The sequence below is a fragment of the Bombus affinis genome, chromosome 3 (genome assembly GCF_024516045.1).
Source record: "Bombus affinis isolate iyBomAffi1 chromosome 3, iyBomAffi1.2, whole genome shotgun sequence".
NCBI classification, from domain to species: domain Eukaryota; kingdom Metazoa; phylum Arthropoda; class Insecta; order Hymenoptera; family Apidae; genus Bombus; species Bombus affinis.
The window spans coordinates 14,168,141-14,183,926 of NC_066346.1; the positions used below are offsets into that span (position 1 = coordinate 14,168,141).

General features: G+C 42.5%; 2 protein-coding genes across 4 annotated transcripts in view; one reads left to right on the plus strand and one right to left on the minus strand.

The window, feature by feature from the left end:
* The window catches only part of LOC126914807 (A disintegrin and metalloproteinase with thrombospondin motifs 3-like), a 434,443-nt gene that overhangs the window by 263,051 nt on the left and 155,606 nt on the right, over window positions 1-15,786 (plus strand). The gene's annotated exons all lie outside the window — the stretch shown is intronic.
* LOC126914732 (uncharacterized) overlaps window positions 1-15,786 on the minus strand; it is an 88,650-nt gene that overhangs the window by 2,428 nt on the left and 70,436 nt on the right. The gene's annotated exons all lie outside the window — the stretch shown is intronic.

Here is a 15,786-nt window from a genome sequence, read left to right on the forward strand (position 1 = left end):
GTGGGTGAAGACCGTATCACCAATTTTAAACTCGTGTTCTCGTCTTTTTTTGTCATATTTTTGTTTGTTGATTTCGAAATTTCTTGCTGAGATTTTAAATGCTTCTTCTCTGTCTCTTTTTAAGTTTATCTTCTTCTCTGTTATTCCCTTAGGGATGATTTCGATCATTTTCCCATACAGTAAGTGATTTGGGGCAAATCCCGTTACACTGTGTCTGGTGTGATTGTATTCTTCTACGCTTTTTTCTGCGATCTTTGTCCAGTTTCTTTTTTTTTTTCGAATTGATCTTGCATCTGATTCTGTTTACTAATGTTTGATTTACCCTCTCGTTTAGTCCATTGGAGGATGGACAGTCTGTCGAGGTGAAAATTAATTTAATGTTTTTCTCTCTCGCGTACTCTTGAATTTCCTTGGATGTCATCGCTGGGTATCGGTCTGCAAGGATAATTTTTATGGAGTCAGTTTCTCCTGTCGAGTTTATAAGTTTTATGATATCTTCCGCGCGTTGTGTTTTCGATGTGGACATAAAAACAGCCCTTGAAAAGTGATTTATGAGTATATGCATATACTTCTTTGGTGAGTTGTTGTTGGAAAAACCTCGGACCGTATCGAATGACATTATTTCAAACGGTTTCCTCGCTGGTCCTAGTCTCCACATAAGCCCGATCGGTCTTCTCGTTCTGCTTTTATTCCTAATGCAGGTTTCGCATTGTTTGCAGAATTTGTCGACAATTCGGTCCATATTTTTGAAATAATAAAAGGGTCGGATTTTTTTCAATATGTGATTCCTTCCAACATGGCCAAAGAAATCATGCACCGTCTTTATGATATGCTCGCCTAAACTAAACTCTTGTGAGACGAATATACGTTGGCGTCCTTTAATATTTTAAAAAAAAATCTCTGATTTTTTTATAAGGTCTTTCGTATTTTTAATATCTTCTCTGTTTTCTTTCTGATCTCGGATTATGTCTTGTTTTTTTATAATATTCGCTACTTTCAAAACCTCTTCTTCGTTCTCAAAACTTTCTAAGACGGGGTTCCTGGATAGTGCGACTGCCTCTATCTTGTGTTTTCCTGGTGAGTAGATGATTTTGAAGTCGTACTGCGATAAGTAGTGCATCAGGTCTCCTAAAGTTTCATCGGTTCTTGCTTTGATTCTCATTGATTCCAACGGTTTATGGTCTGAAAGGACAGTGAAGTATCTACCGATTAACCAATGCTGCCAGTACTGAATCGCCTCTTTGACCAGAACGCCGAATTAATGTCAAACGTTGAGAAGAAATGGCAATTTCCCGCTTTGACTATGATATCTTCAATTCTTGGGAATGGTTGTGGTTCCGGAACTACAATTTTGTTTATCTCTCTGAAATCAATACATAGTCTATCTCTACGATTCGACTCTTTTTTAAAGGCTAGTGTCACTGGTGCTGCAAATGGTGAACTTGATTCCTCTATGAGATCGTGTTCTAGTAGTTTCGTAATCTGGAATTCTATTTCTCTCTGATCTGGAATGCTACATCTGTATGGTTTCTTTGATATGTATTTATTTTCGATTAGCTTAATAGAAGCTTCTTGTGATTTCCTGGTTCCCACATTGTGTTTAGCAAATACATCTCTCTATAAGTTGGCTTACCTCTATTTTTTGTAGGTTATTTAGGTGTTCTAGGTTGTCCATAGGCTTACCCGTCTCCTTGTGTTCGGTAACGTTTACCTTTCTTCTCTGGTTATTTCTTCTTTCTTCTTTTCTATTAAATATTACTTCCTCTTTGTCGTCTACTTTTTGGCTAACCCTCAAATTCTCGTCTTGTCTTAGTTTGAATTCCCTTATGGCGTCCAGCCCTAAGATGAGATCATATGTGAAGTTATTATTGCGTACTATATACACATCTATCTCTTTCTCTATCTTGTTTATCCTCATTTTTAGTCTTGCCCGGCTACTCGTGAAGTCTTCCCCATTGATGGTTTTGAACATGCTCTTGTCTTCTTTTATCTGATCAATGATCCTTTGAACGATAAAACTTGCATTCGCTCCCGTAAACACCTTTAATCTCTTTTTGATCGTTGACTTTAACTCGCAGTTTTATCAATGGTTCGTACTTCTCCGGGCATTTTAGTGTTTTTCTTCCTTCCCATCCGATGTTCCTGCTATTTCATTTTCTGATGTGAGCGCCTCCAGTGAATTTATTTGTTTGGGTTTCTTCTGGGGGTTTCTGTCTCTATTTCTACATAATTCCACTGGGTGGAATCGGCCCGGGAAGTTCAGTGCTTCACAGATTGTGCACGGTTTTTTTTTTGAATGGTGGATTTACCTTTCTAACCATGTCTATCTTTCTTTCTTGTGTTTCTTTCCTTTTTCTCCAGTCTTCATATTGTCCCAAAATTCCTATTAGGTCATTTGTTGTCTGTATATTATCGCTTTCGATTTTGTCTTGGACTTCGATAGGTAATCCAATGACAATCAGGTGTATCCTCACCTCTTCATCCATTTCCCTTTTTACTTCCAATATTAGTCGTTCTTTCTCTATTGCATATTCTACGAACGAACCTGAAAGGTATTTAAAGTTGTAAGCATATCGTATTGCAGGCCAACCTTTATTCTTAAAGGCGTTGAGAAATGCTTCTTTCCAATCTTCCCAGTTGTGTCCTCCAGCTTTCAGTAGATTTGTTTGGTACCACCTTTTTGCTGTTTTTCCTAGGTACTTTCTCAAACCTTTGACTTTTCCTCATCGCTTTTTATTTTGTATTTTTTGCATTCCTCTTCATACTCTGATATTCAGTTTGTGGCTTTCTGAGTTCCTTCTAATCGTTCTATATTGTTGTTTGTTTCAACTATTTCCCTCTTATCTCGTCTTTAAAGGGTCTCTAGAAGTTTTTCCATTTCCACGTTGAGTTCCTCGATTTCCGTCTTTGTTTTTCTTGTGGGTGTTCTTTATGCTTCCTCTAAGACAATGTCTCGGAAAACGAAGTTTGAATCCGTATCGGTATCAGTGCTGCTGTCTCATCGTCTATTGTGAATTTAATATTTCCATATTGGCCTACCTTGGTTGGGATCGATGCTGAAGTCTGAAAATCGAGTTTTTTTTATTATGAAATGATTTGATAAAATACAAAAATGAACAACAATTAATATGCGTCTATAACAATCAATAACGATGATTATCTAAACGGGAAATTATAAGTCTTTGGTGCAATGTTTACCTGAAAATCGAGAATCGATTCCCCGCATACTTTGTTTTTTAATAATTTGTTATATATTATTATTTTTTTACAGTTGACGTTTGAAAATGATGAACGTTTTTGATATTAATTAATGAAGCTTCGCATTATGCAGCTGTATCGATTATATTAAATATATATGTTTTGAATAAATAGAATTAAAAAGTGAGAAGAAATTAAGAAATAAGAAATTAATCAAACTTACGAAAAAAGATCAATGTCTCTGTTAAATTATATACGTTGTTTATATTAAATAATATTACACCTGTATTGTTGATAGAATTTGTTTACTACACACATATATATATATATATATGTAGTATCGTGGGCAAAAGGCCTAAGATATCTGCCGAATCGTAAACAATGTCGCGAGAGCCGCGGCATCGTCGGGTACATCAATGTGTCGTCGATCCTTTTTAAGTGGATAGTTTCGTGGAAAGAGCGCGCGTGACCCTGGCCACGGGCGTTTCGGGACACGTGTCTCGAACGGCGGGAAAAGACAAAGAGACGTTAAAGTGAGTATTAGTTGAGAAGCCGGAGAGAACGGATGCAAAAGGTGTGCAGAGTGTGAATTGAGAAGCGAGAGCGAGCGAGTGTAGAAGCCGAAGAGTGTGAATCGGGAAGTCGAAAGCCGCGTCTGAAAATAAGACGTACGACAGCATTGTAATTATTTCGTTGCTTCGAATATTATTAATTAAATAAAAACATCATTACTTGTCCTTTCCTCTAAGACCCATTAAGATACTACATAATTTTGGGGGCTCAGCCGGGATCTAGAGCGCTAAGTGGCAAGTGAAAGTGATATTTCGGAACGATGAGTAACTACATTGCAGGAGAAGCATATTTGACTGACGAGCAGGTGGCTCAGATGCGAATACCTGAGTTAAAAGACGAGCTGAGAAAACGACGGCTGAGATTAACGGGTAGAATGCGCGAGCTGGTAGCGCGATTGCTGGCTGCGGTACGTTTAGATCGGTAACATGGTGCACGAGAAGAAGACGATGATGACGACGATGTTTTAGAAGACGACGACGACGACGAGATGGGCGTGATTGGGGACCGTTTAGACGGCAACGGTCCAGGGAATCACGATCTCAGTATTCATGACGGCGGAGTTCGGGTGACTCCAGTGGTAAGACGATGAGGGCAAGACGAGCCTAAGTGCACGGTGTTAACGTTTGAAGACGTAAAAGACTCGTTAGGAAAATTCAGCGGAGATGACCTACCGAATGTGAGCCAATGGATAAGGGATTTCGAGGAAATGGCGGAAGTGTGTGGCTGGTCGGACATCCACATGGTGGTTTTCGCCAGAAAGCTTCTCACAGGCTCTGCTCAAGCTTTCGCACGCCAAGAACGATGCACGAAGTCCTGGGCGAAGTTTAAAAAGGCGTTGGTAGATGAATTCCCAGACATAGTGAGTGACCGGGAGGTACATCAAGAATTAGCACATAGAACGAAAAGAACAGACGAGAGTCTGCTTCAGTATATGTATAATATGCGTGAGATTGCGGGACAAGGAAGAGTCGATACACAGTCGGTAATCGACTATATTATCCAGGGTATTCCCGATGAGGTCGCGAATAAAGCCATACTATACGGGGCCAGGAATATGCAGCAGCTGAAGGAACGCTTCAAACGGTATGAAGCGATGAAAAGTGAGATGAGGACGAAAACAAAATTTGGGGAATGCAAGGACGATGAAGCGGAACGATCAGCAATACGGAAGCAGTCGAGGCAAACGAGCAGTGATCCCAAAAGGTGCTTCAATTGCGGCGGTGACGATCACTTAAGTGTTACGTGTCCAAAGAAAGAGAAAGGTGTGAAGTGCTTTAGCTGCAACGAATTTGGACATGTTGCGGCGAAGTGTACTGCACGACCAAAGGAGACTTACGTCATCTCGAGGCCCGAGAAGAAGGAGTACGTGAAAGAAGTGTCGATAGATGACTGTAAGATTACATCGTTAGTAGATACGGGTAGTGATCTCACGTTCATACGATCAGACGAGTATGCGAGGTTAGGATCACCACCGCTAGGAAATTGTAAACTTAAGTTTGATGGTTTGGGTTCCGCTGACAATGAGACCTCGGGTGAATTTACGAAGGTAATGACGGCCGACGGGCAGGCTGACGGTCACGAAGACGCGTCGGATATATTGAGGGTCAACGTGATAGAACAGTTTGACGAGATAGATGTAGCGCACATAGAGGAACCTCACTACCGTGAAGCGATTCGCGATATCTTTAGGGGGTATAAGCCAGAGAAGACGCGGGATGTCGGGATAACCGCGAAAATCGTGTTGAAAAGCGACAAACCCGTAGTACAAAGACCGCGAAGACTGGCGCCGTCTGAGAAAAGAGAAATAGACGACTTGGTGAAGTTGCGAAAAAACGAAGGCGATTTTAAGTGTCAGGTATGTCATAGGCCGGGCAAAAATATGGAGTACGCGGATACCCCGAGTAGAAATTCACTGCCGGGTGCTGTGTATGTGGCTGAGTGTGAGGACGGGCTGATTGCACGGTTGAGAAGCGCACAGAAGAAGGGCATTGAAGTCCGTAAGATTTTAGATGCCGCAACGTGTAGTCAGGCCGATAGATATGTAACCAGAAGATTAATCGACGAAGAGTGGGGCGTGAATTTCGAAAAACAGCGTCGTGAGTTACGTGAGGACGCGAAAAGGAAGATCGCTGCGACGCAAGAAGAAAACAAAAGGAATTTCGACAAAAGACGGAAGAGTGCGAAGCAGTACCTAAGGGGAGATCTGGTAGCCATTAAGAGAACTCAATTTGGCCCAGGTTTAAAATTCGGGGGCAAATTTTTAGGTCCGTACCGGGTATTGCGAACAATGTGGAATGACCGATACATGGTGGAGAAAGTAGGGGAGCATGAGGGGCCTACGCACACGTCGGCGACCGCCGACTTCATGAAGCCTTGGGTCCTCAACGCCGAAGACGACGCATCCGACGATAGCGAAATTGAAGACCACATCTGAGGGCAGATGTTATTGCAGGATGGCCGAATGTAGTATCGTGGGCAAAAGGCCTAAGATATCTGCCGAATCGTAAATAATGTCGCGAGAGCCGCGGCATCGTCGGGTACATCAATGTGTCGTCGATCCTTTTTAAGTGGATAGTTTCGTGGAAAGGGCCCGCGTGACCCTGGCCATGGGCGTTTCGGGACACGTGTCTCGAACGGCGGGAAAAGACAAAGAGACGTTAAAGTGAGTATTAGTTGAGAAGCCGGAGAGAACGGATGCAAAAGGTGTGCAGAGTGTGAATTGAGAAGCGAGAGCGAGCGAGTGTAGAAGCCGAAGAGTGTGAATCGGGAAGTCGAAAGCCGCGTCTGAAAATAAGACGTACGACAGCATTGTAATTATTTCGTTGCTTCGAATATTATTAATTAAATCAAAACATCATTACTTGTCCTTTCCTCTAAGACCCATTAAGATACTACATATATATATATATATATATATAAATTATATATAATAACAATTGTACAGTGTATAAGTATAGCAAATGAAGATACAGTGTAACCTGAAAAGTAGTATTAGACAGTAACTAGTCAGACGCGAGTGTTTCAATGATCGTTCGATGTTTCTTATTACTAAGGTGGATAGTTTCATAAATTTTTCCAAAGTAAATTAATATTTCTTTGTTATTTAGTAAAAAAATGGATCAGTGTTCCATCAATGATTAAGGAAAAGAATTAAATATTAATAAATTATGATATATATTAAATTAATTAAGAGTTAATTATTGTACTTTAATTACGATATGTAAAATAACGAATTAAAATTCACAATTTGTCCAATTTGGACATTTGGTGGAATTTTTTAACGGTTAAATTAGCATGTTGGTGGCTACCCCCAGCGGGGTACCATCCTCGTGTTTGTTAGGTTATGTCCTTTATAAGGTCTGCTGGGTGCTTCCTTTTTAGCTTTTTAGCTTCCTTTTTATATCATAATTTATTAATATTTAATTCTTTTCCTTAATCATTGATGGAACACTGATCCATTTTTTTACTAAATAACAAAGAAATATTAATTTACTTTGGAAAAATTTATGAAACTATCCACCTTAGTAATAAGAAACATCGAACGATCATTGAAACACTCGCGTCTGACTAGTTACTGTCTAATACTACTTTTCAGGTTACACTGTATCTTCATTTGCTATACTTATACACTGTACAATTGTTATTATATATAATTTATATATATATATATATATATATATATATGTAGTATCTTAATGGGTCTTAGAGGAAAGGACAAGTAATGATGTTTTGATTTAATTAATAATATTCGAAGCAACGAAATAATTACAATGCTGTCGTACGTCTTATTTTCAGACGCGGCTTTCGACTTCCCGATTCACACTCTTCGGCTTCTACACTCGCTCGCTCTCGCTTCTCAATTCACACTCTGCACACCTTTTGCATCCGTTCTCTCCGGCTTCTCAACTAATACTCACTTTAACGTCTCTTTGTCTTTTCCCGCCGTTCGAGACACGTGTCCCGAAACGCCCATGGCCAGGGTCACGCGGGCCCTTTCCACGAAACTATCCACTTAAAAAGGATCGACGACACATTGATGTACCCGACGATGCCGCGGCTCTCGCGACATTATTTACGATTCGGCAGATATCTTAGGCCTTTTGCCCACGATACTACATTCGGCCATCCTGCAATAACATCTGCCCTCAGATGTGGTCTTCAATTTCGCTATCGTCGGATGCGTCGTCTTCGGCGTTGAGGACCCAAGGCTTCATGAAGTCGGCGGTCGCCGACGTGTGCGTAGGCCCCTCATGCTCCCCTACTTTCTCCACCATGTATCGGTCATTCCACATTGTTCGCAATACCCGGTACGGACCTAAAAATTTGCCCCCGAATTTTAAACCTGGGCCAAATTGAGTTCTCTTAATGGCTACCAGATCTCCCCTTAGGTACTGCTTCGCACTCTTCCGTCTTTTGTCGAAATTCCTTTTGTTTTCTTCTTGCGTCGCAGCGATCTTCCTTTTCGCGTCCTCACGTAACTCACGACGCTGTTTTTCGAAATTCACGCCCCACTCTTCGTCGATTAATCTTCTGGTTACATATCTATCGGCCTGACTACACGTTGCGGCATCTAAAATCTTACGGACTTCAATGCCCTTCTTCTGTGCGCTTCTCAACCGTGCAATCAGCCCGTCCTCACACTCAGCCACATACACAGCACCCGGCAGTGAATTTCTACTCGGGGTATCCGCGTACTCCATATTTTTGCCCGGCCTATGACATACCTGACACTTAAAATCGCCTTCGTTTTTTCGCAACTTCACCAAGTCGTCTATTTCTCTTTTCTCAGACGGCGCCAGTCTTCGCGGTCTTTGTACTACGGGTTTGTCGCTTTTCAACACGATTTTCGCGGTTATCCCGACATCCCGCGTCTTCTCTGGCTTATACCCCCTAAAGATATCGCGAATCGCTTCACGGTAGTGAGGTTCCTCTATGTGCGCTACATCTATCTCGTCAAACTGTTCTATCACGTTGACCCTCAATATATCCGACGCGTCTTCGTGACCGTCAGCCTGCCCGTCGGCCGTCATTACCTTCGTAAATTCACCCGAGGTCTCATTGTCAGCGGAACCCAAACCATCAAACTTAAGTTTACAATTTCCTAGCGGTGGTGATCCTAACCTCGCATACTCGTCTGATCGTATGAACGTGAGATCACTACCCGTATCTACTAACGATGTAATCTTACAGTCATCTATCGACACTTCTTTCACGTACTCCTTCTTCTCGGGCCTCGAGATGACGTAAGTCTCCTTTGGTCGTGCAGTACACTTCGCCGCAACATGTCCAAATTCGTTGCAGCTAAAGCACTTCACACCTTTCTCTTTCTTTGGACACGTAACACTTAAGTGATCGTCACCGCCGCAATTGAAGCACCTTTTGGGATCACTGCTCGTTTGCCTCGACTGCTTCCGTATTGCTGATCGTTCCGCTTCATCGTCCTTGCATTCCCCAAATTTTGTTTTCGTCCTCATCTCACTTTTCATCGCTTCATACCGCTTGAAGCGTTCCTTCAGCTGCTGCATATTCCTGGCCCCGTATAGTATGGCTTTATTCGCGACCTCATCGGGAATACCCTGGATAATATAGTCGATTACCGACTGTGTATCGACTCTTCCTTGTCCCGCAATCTCACGCATATTATACATATACTGAAGCAGACTCTCGTCTGTTCTTTTCGTTCTATGTGCTAATTCTTGATGTACCTCCCGGTCACTCACTATGTCTGGGAATTCATCTACCAACGCCTTTTTAAACTTCGCCCAGGACTTCGTGCATCGTTCTTGGCGTGCGAAAGCTTGAGCAGAGCCTGTGAGAAGCTTCCTGGCGAAAACCACCATGTGGATGTCCGACCAGCCACACACTTCCGCCATTTCCTCGAAATCCCTTATCCATTGGCTCACATTCGGTAGGTCATCTCCGCTGAATTTTCCTAACGAGTCTTTTACGTCTTCAAACGTTAACACCGTGCACTTAGGCTCGTCTTGCCCTCGTCGTCTTACCACTGGAGTCACCCGAACTCCGCCGTCTTGACTACTGAGATCGTGATTCCCTGGACCGTTGCCGTCTAAACGGTCCCCAATCACGCCCATCTCATCGTCGTCGTCGTCTTCTAAAACATCGTCGTCATCGTCGTCTTCTTCTCGTGCACCATGTTACCGATCTAAACGTACCGCAGCCAGCAATCGCGCTACCAGCTCGCGCTTTCTACCCGTTAATCTCAGCCGTCGTTTTCTCAGCTCGTCTTTTAACTCAGGTATTCGCATCTGAGCCACCTGCTCGTCAGTCAAATATGCTTCTCCTGCAATGTAGTTACTCATCGTTCCGAAATATCACTTTCACTTGTCACTTAGCGCTCTAGATCCCGGCTGAGCCCCCAAAATTATGTAGTATCTTAATGGGTCTTAGAGGAAAGGACAAGTAATGATGTTTTGATTTAATTAATAATATTCGAAGCAACGAAATAATTACAATGCTGTCGTACGTCTTATTTTCAGACGCGGCTTTCGACTTCCCGATTCACACTCTTCGGCTTCTACACTCGCTCGCTCTCGCTTCTCAATTGACACTCTGCACACCTTTTGCATCCGTTCTCTCCGGCTTCTCAACTAATACTCACTTTAACGTCTCTTTGTCTTTTCCCGCCGTTCGAGACACGTGTCCCGAAACGCCCGTGGCCAGGGTCACGCGGGCCCTTTCCACGAAACTATCCACTTAAAAAGGATCGATGACACATTGATGTACCCGACGATGCCGCGGCTCTCGCGACATTGTTTACGATTCTGCAGATATCTTAGGCCTTTTGCCCACGATACTACATATATATATATATGTGTGTGTAGTAAACAAATTCTATCAACAATACAGGAGTAATATTATTTAATATAAACAACGTATATAATTTAACAGAGACATTGATCTTTTTTCGTAAGTTTGATTAATTTCTTATTTCTTAATTTCTTCTCACTTTTTAATTCTATTTATTCAAAACATATATATTTGTCGGAGATGGAAAAACACCGGAACCTCTCCTTGGATTCTTGGAATACCGTAATGTCGTAATTTAGATTAAACAAATGTTGCTCCGATTGTTCGAGGTTTATGATAGTGAGCTTGGGCTCGAGGCGACAACCAGTCGCCGAACGTAGCCGCGGTCAAGGGATGAACGTTTTATCTAACAAAGGCACAGAGTAACTCTATACCTCTCCTTTAAAGAAATAGCCGTAGCGACACGTGGCAGTAAATATTTCAAAGGTTTCTGTTCCGTGGCTCGCCACACGCAGATCCTATCCTTCGGGTAAGATGATCTCCAGATGTCAATATACCTCCGCAGTATGTTTAGCTAACTTGAGGACCCGCAATAAATCTTAAGATTTAGTCAAGCAAAGTTCTTCATTTAGACAAACAGTCCTTGTTGCAACTACGGGACGATAGGAGAAGCCTATCTTCCACGAACGATGCCCCCGTCAACAACCTCCCCTCAAGGGCGGCCAGCATCTCTTTCAAAACGCCGATATGGAGATCGACCAATTAGCAACAGCGCTAATTTCCCTCACCTTTGGAACGAAAGCTTTCTTTGACGAATCCGAGGATCTCATGTCCTTAGACCCACCCATTATAGTTTTCCTCGACGGCATCGTCGAGACGGAGAGTTACTATCCGGTACGATCTCGACGACGATTCAAGTAACTCTCGGATACATAGTGATGGCCCCATGCATTAACATTGAGTACAACTTAGACGCTAAAGAAGAGTAGAGTTCGTCATCCCGTTGACCGTGGATTCGTTATTGAGCCTAAGATCATTGTCATTAGCTTCTCGAGTATCAAATTATCGCGATTACTTGTCCAATTCCAACATGGTCATGTTTGCACTAGTAAATATCTCCTCTATTGCATAGTGATCACGTCTAGTGTCAATAGGGATTCGTTTACGCCCTTAACCCTAACTCTAATCGTAACGCCAACCCGACATCAGAAGTGGGATCAGTGCCGATTATAACAGTGCTAGAACTTACGACCATCGTGCGCGAGTAACCCAGTCGCTAGTGCAAAATCGAGTGTGAAACCGGAATCGAGTGAAAATGGAAAAACTTCTAGAGACCCTTTAAAGACGAGATAAGAGGGAAATAGTTGAAACAAACAACAATATAGAACGATTAGAAGGAACTCAGAAAGCCACAAACTGGATATCAGAGTATGAAGAGGAATGCAAAAAATACAAAATAAAAAGCGATGAGGAAAAGTCAAAGGTTTGAGAAAGTACCTAGGAAAAACAGCAAAAAGGTGGTACCAAACAAATCTACTGAAAGCTGGAGGACACAACTGGGAAGATTGGAAAGAAGCATTTCTCAAAGCCTTTAAGAATAAAGGTTGGCCTGCAATACGATATGCTTACAACTTTAAATACCTTTCAGGTTCGTTCGTAGAATATGCAATAGAGAAAGAACGACTAATATTGGAAGTAAAAAGGGAAATGGATGAAGAGGTGAGGATACACCTGATTGTCATTGGATTACCTATCGAAGTCCAAGACAAAATCGAAAGCGATAATATACAGACAACAAATGACCTAATAGGAATTTTGGGACAATATGAAGACTGGAGAAAAAGGAAAGAAACACAAGAAAGAAAGATAGACATGGTTAGAAAGGTAAATCCACCATTCAAAAAAAAAACCGTGCACAATCTGTGAAGCACTGAACTTCCCGGGCCGATTCCACCCAGTGGAATTATGTAGAAATAGAGACAGAAACCCCCAGAAGAAACCCAAACAAATAAATTCACTGGAGGCGCTCACATCAGAAAATGAAATAGCAGGAACATCGGATGGGAAGGAAGAAAAACACTAAAATGCCCGGAGAAGTACGAATCTTTTTCTTTAAATATATTATGCAAACGTTGAACAAAGTTATGTTTTGTTAAGCTAACAGGATACACTAAAAATACATTATCACATACATTATCCAGTTCGTTCGTGAGTGCCGAGGCGTGCAGACGTGTGTCCAGTGCCCGGCAATGTTCACAAAGCAGCACGTGAGCATCCAGTTGCTGCTGAGTGCCGAGACGTGCAGACGTGTGTCCAGTGCCCTGTGAAGTTCACAAAACTCCACGTGACGCCCATCTGTCGAAAGCGAATCCAACTAACCTAGCCAGGGGTTAACAGCCTCTCGATTAGTTCTTTCACACTGAATTAACTAGCTCGATGATGGCTCTATCATTCCCAACAGGCTCCCCGGAGCTAAATTATAACACCGCCATTTTTCCTCCCCCGTGGCAAGAGGGCAACACATCTATCCTGGTAAACGACCATCACACGAAAAAACGAAAGCTCGAACCAACCAAGACAAATGTAAACAAGAGTCAAACTAAACCATCAGCCAGCCAGGTGACCACCTACAATAGATTTTCAATACTGGAGTCCACGGAAGACTCCATGATTACAACCGAAAAGGTAAATAATCTCCATACTCAAAGAATTCCCCCTCCCCCACCGATATTCATTAACGACGTAATCGACATACAGTCAATGATTAAGACTATCGAAAAAGACATCAGCAAAGAGGACTACAAGTTAAAGATTAACAACAACCACGTGAAAATACTGCCGACCCACCCAAACGCCTATAGAAAGTTAACCAAGCTATTAAAAACGTTAAACGCTAAATTCCACACATACCAGCTCAAACAAGAAAGACCATTTCGAGTGGTGCTACGCAACATCCACCACTCAGTCGATCTAGACGAACTAAAGTGCGAACTGTTAAATCACGGCCACGAAGTAACTAACATCAGCAACATTAGGCATAGAATCACAAAAAACCCACTATCCTTATTTTTTATAGACTTAAAACAAAAAACAAACAACAAAGAAATCTACAACATCAATCGGCTGATGAACTCCATAGTTAAGTTCGAGCCACCTCTTGTAAAGAAAGAAATAATACAATGCAAAAGGTGCCAAAGGTACGGCCACACGCAGAAATACTGCAATCACAACTTCCGGTGCGTAAAATGTGCAGGTAATCACCGCACTGACCAATGCACTAAATCCCCGGAAACCCCCGCCAAGTGTATCCACTGTCAAGGAGAGCATCCTGCGAACTACAAAGGATGCTCAGCCTACAAAACACTACATAATATAAAGTATCCAAAACTGAGACCCAAGGACATAACCATACAAGAACCTAAACCCCAAAAACTCACCACACCAACAGTATCCTATGCGCAGGCAACGCAAGGAAACGTAAACAACTCGAAAACACACAGTGTACACACAGAAAATAGAATTCCCACCCCACAAAGCACAGACAACTTTACCAGACTCGAAAAACTTATCGAGAAGCAAACTGAGCAAATTAACAACTTGCTGTCACTACTCACACTCTTCATGGACAAATTCATACGCACAGAAGCAAAATAAAACCAATGCGAATAGCTCTGTGGAACGCCAACGGTCTAGCTCAGCACAAATCTGAACTAGAACTATTCTTAAAACAACAGCAAATCGATGTGATGCTCATATGCGAAACCCACTTCACCGACAAAAACTACCTCAAAATACACGTCTACAACTTCTACCACACCCAACACCCCAGCGGAAAGGCCCACGGCGGCACCGAAATCATAATCAAATCAAACATCAAGCACTACGAACTTCAACCATTCCAGAAAGACTACCTCCAAGCAACAAACGTAGCAATAGAAGACTGTCATGGTACAATCACCACTTCAGCTGTATACTGCCCTCCCAGACACTCCATCGCCAAAGAAGACTTTGACCACTTCCTGGACACCCTGGGCAACAGATACATAGCCGGAGGAGACTACAACGCTAAACACACCCAATGGGGTAGCGGACTGGTTACAGTAAGAGGCAAAAACCTCCTCAACAGCATAATAACCAACAACCTCAACTACCTTACCACATACGAACCCACACACTGGCCCACCGACACAAACAAAATACCCGATCTCCTTGATTTCTTCATAACTAAAAATATCTCGTCAAGACACGTCCAAATCAATTCCTCGGCTGATCTCTCCTCTGATCATTCCCTCGTGATAGTAACAGTCAGTTCAACTATCATCGAGAATACACCTAATGGCTCCATTCATAACCAACACACCAACTGGCAGCTCTTTAGAGAAGTCTTTACCCACACAACTTCAGCCTCATCCTCACTAAAAACCAATGATGAAATCGAAGCAGCCACGGAATACCTAAATGCGAGCATAATAAACGCTATCCGCGTCTCCACACCGGCAAATACGAGAACGGAATGTAGCATTAACTTGGTACATAAAATCCCACCCCACTTTGTCTCCAGCATATTGCTTGTACGGTTCTGCAACCATGTAACATTTGCCCCTAATGCGATACAAGTATGAGAGGAGCTTCGGTATGTTGCAGCCTAAGTATCGTGAATTACGAGCGCAATAAAAATGTTACACATGGTACAATTGCTACAACAAGGAAAACAACGTTCCGATTTGTTTAATTCTTTTAATTCGAATCACGAAAAAAGCACATTGTTACGTCGCCTAAACATCTGCATGCCAGCCCTCGCGACCGGACAGCCAGCGGCCTGCGTAACGTCACTCCGACCCTCAATAAACCTAAGGACCCAATATATTCTTTCGCTGTCACTGTATTGTATCAACAGGCGTCTTCAGTCAACCCCTTTGTCCTGAAGAATTTCTTAAGCCAAAAAATATTTGTCGAAGCACATCTGGTTTTTAGAGAGGTCCTTGGGTTTATCAGGCGCGCTGAAAAAATACGGAGAAAGCGAACACGCACCCATCGGGAAGAATCGAATAGCTAGCTAATAAATCAATCAGGTTTTTCCATGAACAAGGTCTCCTATCAACCACGATGGTAGGAGGCCTTCTACCCATCCCTTCAAGCATCAGCGTAGGGCATAACCAATCGACATCGCGGATCATTACCCTCACTTTTCTTAACGAAAAGTGTGAACAACGAATCCGCGTTCGTCATGCAAAAGGGCACACCCAC